The sequence below is a fragment of the Zonotrichia albicollis genome, chromosome 5 (genome assembly GCF_047830755.1).
Source record: "Zonotrichia albicollis isolate bZonAlb1 chromosome 5, bZonAlb1.hap1, whole genome shotgun sequence".
NCBI classification, from domain to species: Eukaryota; Metazoa; Chordata; class Aves; order Passeriformes; family Passerellidae; genus Zonotrichia; species Zonotrichia albicollis.
In genome coordinates, this window is record NC_133823.1 from 68,226,590 (window position 1) to 68,233,693 (window position 7,104).

Genomic DNA, 7,104 nt, shown 5'->3' on the forward strand with positions numbered 1-7,104 from the left:
GTTTTAATATATTCTCACTAAATAACAAATGAATAATATCTATTAAGGCAGCTTTCAACCTAATCTATACAGTACAATAGGTAGTGACTGTACATTGTCACAGTGATATTTTATGAAAAATCCCTTCACCATGATTTCTTCTCCTGGGAAGATGAGAAGCTGCAGCTTCTCCATGTTTTGCTGCTCTGGAATGTGATTTGGAGAATTGTTTACCCAGCATGTGAATTGTTTTTAATTAATAGCCAACCACAACCAGCTGTGTCGGGCTCTCTGAGTCAGTCACAGGTTTTTATTATAATTCTTCTCTAGCCTTCTGATTCTCCTTTCTCTTTCTTTACTATATCATTTTCTTTTAATATAATATCATAAAATAAAAAAATCAGCCTTCTGAGAACTTGGAGACAAATTCTCATCTCTCACCTCATCCTGGGGATCCTCACAACCCCACCACAACAATACATATTAAAATAAAGATTGATGGAGAAAAGGGATTATTAATTTTCTTGCAATTTGTATATACTTTTCATGTGTTTTTTTCCCAATATCAGTCTTCAGTGTGTGTCTGACATTTCAGGAAAAGTGGGAGCATTTAAAGCAGGTGTTTGTTTTGTTTTATGTTTTGTAACAAAACTTGCAACTACTGGTTCTGCTATTTCATGGGAACTTGGTGTAAATCCATTAGAGGGCCCACTGTATCCTGTAGTGGGTAGAGGTCTGATAAATCCAATTCTCAGCTCACCACTTTAGGGAAGCCTTCCTTTAAAGGGTAATCAGTAGGCAATGAAAACAGCAATGAGCAGTGGGCTGACTGCACTAGGACCACTGAGCTTTGTACATCTTTTCACTAATCAAAAGGAGTCAATTATTTTTCAAGTTGTGCAAAATGTCTAGTGGGCTGCCTGAAAGTTGTGGAGACTGAGAGAAGTGCAAAATTAATCAAGATTCTGTTTTAAAAAATGGACAAAAGAAATGTTATTTTTCCTGAGAGATGGAGCTCAAAAGCATCTCTATTTTTTATCTTTTTATTATGTAATTTTCCCTAGAATTTTTAAATATATCACAAAACATATGCCATCTTCTCTTAATAATGTGGCTTGAGATCCAGCACTTCAGCCTTGATCAACAGGAGGGTTCTGTATGTCCCCTGAGCATTAGCAGGTATAGAAACATAAGTGTAATGAAAGAATTACAAAACACTGTAATGAAATAATTACAAAAAATACTGTAATGAAAACATTTGCAAACTGTAACAGATTGTGTAAGAGCAGAAGACATTTTTTTTTCCAAATTACTTGCCATTTGATAAAATTACTTGACTTTTTTAACATTTAAAATAACAAAGACTTTTTTCCCTTTTATTAAAAACAATCTTCTCTCCTGAAAGGATGTCCATAGTGAACACATCAGAATTCATCATCATAAGAAATAACAGCTAGAAAGCACAATTGTAAAGCAGCAAAAAGATAAATAGGTTTAAGACCTCTTGACCATTTAATATCTTTGTTTGTTATTTTCCCCAGCATATGTTTAACCCGAGTGTTTTATGGTTGCACAGGAGATTTAATAGCACAGAATTTCTGCAGAGCTCTGCAGAGCACTGAGATAAAATATATTTCATGTAAGAATATTGAATATGAGACACAGTGAAAAATAAATCACACTCTCCTTATTTCATCTCTTTCTTTTCCATCTGCCCTATTCAATTCAAGGCTTTTTTCTCTTCTGTGTCAGGTTCATTTCTTGCAGCAGAAGTCTGTGTGTAGTTGGGCATTCTTACTTTTGTCAAAAAGAGAGTGATATAAACTCCAAATTTGGCTTCTTGCTTACACCACAAGAGCCAAGTGGCCTCTTAATTCTCATTGTTCTTTTAGCATGGCTTTGTTTTGTCACCTACCTTTCTTCAGTGCAGTAAGTTTTTTTGCCTAATATTTCTTTTAGGCTATTTTAAACTTTTAATGAATGGACTATTACAAGGCAATGAGGTTTTCACTGGCAGGATGGCTGCATGATGGGTCTAGAGAGACCTGTGGATGCAGTGATTTGGTAATGTGATTGTTTTCCTATGGCACTGGACTAGAAAAAGAGTTCAGGTTTCAAATTAAGCCTTTAGAAAAGGCTACCTAATGATACACTTACCAAGTAGGCGAAGCAGATGGAAAAAAATTTACTTTTCCCAATGCATTGCAAATGAAAATATCTCAGACCATCAGTCTTGGGATTAGACAGTCCTGTGCCTAATGAAAAGCTGGGATTGGTGTCTACCCTGCTGCCTTTTCACTTCTCAAATGCCCAGGAGTTTTTCATTTTCCAGGAGAGGAACGCCACCTTTCTTAGACACTAGGAAATTAAAACAAACTAACTGAACCAGCAAAATGCAAGGCAAAGTTTCTGTGGCAGCAATCTGCCTTTGGCAGCTCTCAGGACCTGCCTTTGCCTCCCCAGAATTATTTACTCTTCCAGCAAAGGTAGCCAAGGTGAGGCACTGTGCAAGTTGCACCGTGGTCACTCATGGTATAAAGTGTAGAAAGACAAGGGTAGGAAAAGTTGGTTTATGCAAGAAAAGAGGACAAAGAAAACATTAAAACAACACTCAGGATTTGATATTAATTAATTAGTTCATAAAGAAATGATAGTTTAATAAATACCTTTATAAACCTATATAACTTTACACACACATATATATATGCAGACACATATGTATATACACATATATATGTATATACATATATATGTATATATACCTATATAACACTTAAATATAACTATATATAACATGTATATAACTTATATATATGTTATATATACTTATATGTATAGTGTTATATATACATAACTATAACTAACATAACATATATATTGTTATTTATATAAGTTATATAAGTTATAGTTATATCTATAAGTTTTATATATATATATATAACTTATAGATATAGCTATATATAACCTTATAACACTTCTACACCTTTTTAAACACTTTTATAACTTTATAAGTGAGGTGAGGCACAGTGCACGCTGCACAGTGATCACTCATGGTATAAAGTGCAGAAAGACAAGTGCAGGAAAAGTTGGTTTATGTAAGAAAATAAGAAAAATAAAAGATTAATTCAACAAGTGGTTGTAATTAACTGTTATAATTTCTTTTTCCTGACTTCTCTTTTCTTTCAGTTCGCTCTCACAACTTACTGAAATCTCAACAGTGCTGTCTGTTGTCCTCACACCCTGGTATCCACTTTTAGAACATTTTAAACCTTCTGTGTTAATGATGAGTTTTACATCACAGAAGTGGCACTTATTATTTTACTTTATTAATCAACAATTTTAAAAACAGGTCTGGAAAAACAGACCTTTTGCAGTTCACAGAATCAGGCAAGGGAACCCACAAGGACCATCGAGCCCAATTCTTAAGTGAATGGACCCATATGAGGATCAAACCCCCAGCCTTGGCTCAGGATATGGAATTAATTAGTTCATAAAGGACTGATAAATTGATAATTGAATGGTTGGGTGGGGCTTGGAACACAGGCATTGTTAAATTCAGCCTGATAAATCCTGCTCTCTGAGCCAAATTTATTCAAGCTTGCTTTCCTCTTTAGTTATTTAGTGCTTCCTCAGACTCCTTTTAGAGATACTTACATGTGATAAATTGAGTTTCATTGGTGTCTTCCTACAAGTAGGAGTCTAATTATTGAATAATGCCAGAGCCTAAGACAATAATGATAGTAATTATAAAAACACTCCACATAAGCATGTAACTTTTGATCATTACAAAGCCATCCTCATTAAATAACAATGTTGGTTATTAAGGAAATTGCAAAGAATTGATTTGGTGAAACAATGTGAAAAACACTGGCAATTTCAATGTACCTCTAGCTTTAATTTTATTTTTTTTCAGAATAGCACAGTGGGAATTATATGGAGAAGAGTTGAATTCCTCATTCCTTTCACACATTCATCAACAAACCATAAAGTGACAAATAATGGCATGACCTCGATAACTGTCTCGTTGAGAATCATCTTTCAAAGGCGTTTAGCTGAGTATTTAATATCACACCAGTGGGCTCTTTGGTTACTAGAGATACGTATTTCAAAAGCTATTAGAAAACTCTGGAAGAAGAGAAGAAATCCTACAAGCCATGACAGCTATGGGTAAAGGATCAACATTTTGAATTTTAATCATGGCTTTTGTAATAGGGGAGTGCACTCAAACAAGGATGAATTATGAATCAAACTATTGAAAATCCCAGTTCTAATTTTGCAGAGTATTTAGGTGCCCATAAAAGTGTTTTTATAACTACCTAGTGATATCAATCCAAACCTTTCAGTCTCAAGGCTCCTTGTTAATTTCTTTATTTAACATACTCTTAACCTAATGAAATGTGCTCAGTATCCCCGGTTTGGGTCTACTTAATTTGGAAAAAGTTAAAGAAAAAAAATATACATGAAGAGTATTGCTAAAATAGAAAAGAGCTTTCTGAAAACTCCTCTCACAGGTTTGAATGCAGATGTATTATACACATATAAACAGGTGCCACATTCATCCACAGCTCTTTGAAGTTTATTGCCAGAGGAGAATTTGTTACATGCAGATGTTTCACTCTGATTCCTGATGTTTCATCAAGCCACATTGTCTTTGGAGATATAGTTGCTATTTTTCACAGAAAATTTAATTATTATGACTATTCCAGCCTGGATTGAAAAATTAATTAGAGGAGAAAATTGTATATTGGTATTTAGTATAATTTTTGATATTTCAAGAGAGGAGAGAGGCTGCAAAGTACTTGAAAGCCGTGTGCAAAAGTCCTTGGTTGAGCTGGTTCCAGCCCTGAGAGACTGATATCTATCTTCAACCCATTATCTTTGCAGAATATTCACTTTGCTTTTGGCATTTTGTTTATCAGATTGCTTCAGGCAAAATTAGATTACTGACCTCATCAGTTGGAGTTTTGTTTTATTCTCAATGGAAAGCAGTTAGGTCCAACTCACATAAAGGATTGGCAATGAAATTGGCACTGGGAGGATTTTATTTTGCGTTTGTTTGGGAGTTTGTTTTATTATTTTCCTTTTATTTCTTTGGTGAAAGAGTTTTCACTGAGCTATGGGATCTGAGTGAAAATTGAAAGCTGGGTTAAACAGGGATGAAACAATTCAGCTATTTCCTCAGAAATAGGAGAGGGAAAATGTGCAGCTATTTCCCTTACTGTACATTAATCTGCTGTTGAAGTTTGTGTCTCTGAAAGAATACTGATTATTTTTTAAATACTGCAGGTTCTTGGGTTTAGAGTTGAGACAGTCTACTTTTTTTTTCTGCAAAGCAAGACGTACACATATGGAATAACACAATTAATGGAACTGAGAAAACTGTGAATGAGACAGTTAATACAATTAGAACAGTGCTGCCTTATCCTCTTCTCGTATTTATTACTGAGATACTCATATTCAAAAAATATGAAAATAATAGATTTTTTGAAAATATTGCTGTAGTAAACCAAATCCCATTTTTCTGTTTCTGTGAGTGTCCAGAATGGGTGGTTCAGAAAGAAGCATGGGGAAGGCAGAGCAACTGTATGATCATATTTATCCATGCACTCTATTCTTCATAACAATTAGCCCAAAATTGCCTTAGATACTGAGACACCATAAGCAATCTGTGCCATCTGTACTGGCAGATAACTGTTAACAAATAAAAGGAGAGCGGAAAATCAGGAAGAAAATGAAAAATCTAAGTAAGTTTTTTTCTTTTCTCACCTCTCTAATGATGGACGATAACTGAGTGCTTTCAGCATTAAATTATGTTTCACATGCTCTAATCAAAGGGAAATTCCTCTTCTGTGTATCAGCTGAAGCAGAAGTGTCTCATCTAGAGCTGGTGTTGCTCACCTGACACTCACATCCTACAACAACAGTCACTGATGTGCTCATCTCAGAACTTTTGTCCCCTGCCCTTCTTCCAGACCTGCCAACCAACCAACCAAACAACCAACCCACCCATTCACCAACAAACCTGCCAACCAACCTACCAACCAACCAACCAACCAACCAACAAACCAACCAACCTGACAACCAACCAACCTGACAACGAACCAACCGACTAACCAACCGACCAACCAACCAACCAGCCAACCAACCAACCCACCAGCCAACAAACCAACCAACCAAACTGCCAACCAACCTACCAACAAACCAACCAACCAACAAACCAACCAACCTGACAACCAACCAACCAACCAACCTGCCAAGCAACCAACCGACCAACCGACCAACCAACCAACCAAGCAACCCACCAGCCAACCAACCAACCAACCAAACTGCCAACCAACCTACCAACCAACCAACCAACCTGCCAAGCAACCAAGCAACCAACCAACCGACCAAGCAACCAACCGACCAACCATCAAACCTGCCAACCAACCAACCAACCAAAAAACCAATCAACAGACCAATCAACCAACCAACCAACCAACCAATCAACCAACCGACCAACCAACCTGCCAACCAACAAACCAACCAACCAACCAACCAACCAACCAACAAACCAATCAACAGACCAACCAACCAACCTACCAACCAACCAACCAACCAACCAATCAACCAACCGACCAACCAACAAACAAACCAACCAACCAACCAACCTGCCAACCTGCCAATCAACCAACCAACCAACCAACCTTGTCCTGACAGCACAAGCTGTGAGTGCAGCCTGTAAAAGTGAGCATAGCATGAAGAAAAGTATGGAGACAGAAAGGAAATTTGATGCCATTGAATTTTTGGATGTGACAGAACTAGCTGCGTCAGCTAGCCACCAGCCAATAAACAGCCTTCGCATTTTTGTGCAAACAAAATGACACTGAGATTTCTTATCTTTTTGTCTTATTAGGCATCATCTAATAAAAGGTGCTTCTTTAGCATTGGCTGAATCACTTCTCATTGTGTTCAAAATAAGGAGCCATGATCACTGGATCACTGGATTCCAGTCATGGATGGGGATGAAGACTTGAGGAAGCTGAGATGTGATGGAAACCAATAATTAGAAAATTTATTGAATTTTGTTACTGGTAGGATGTGGGAACCTGTAAGAAGAAAAAAACTGCTTCTAAGGATGCCTTT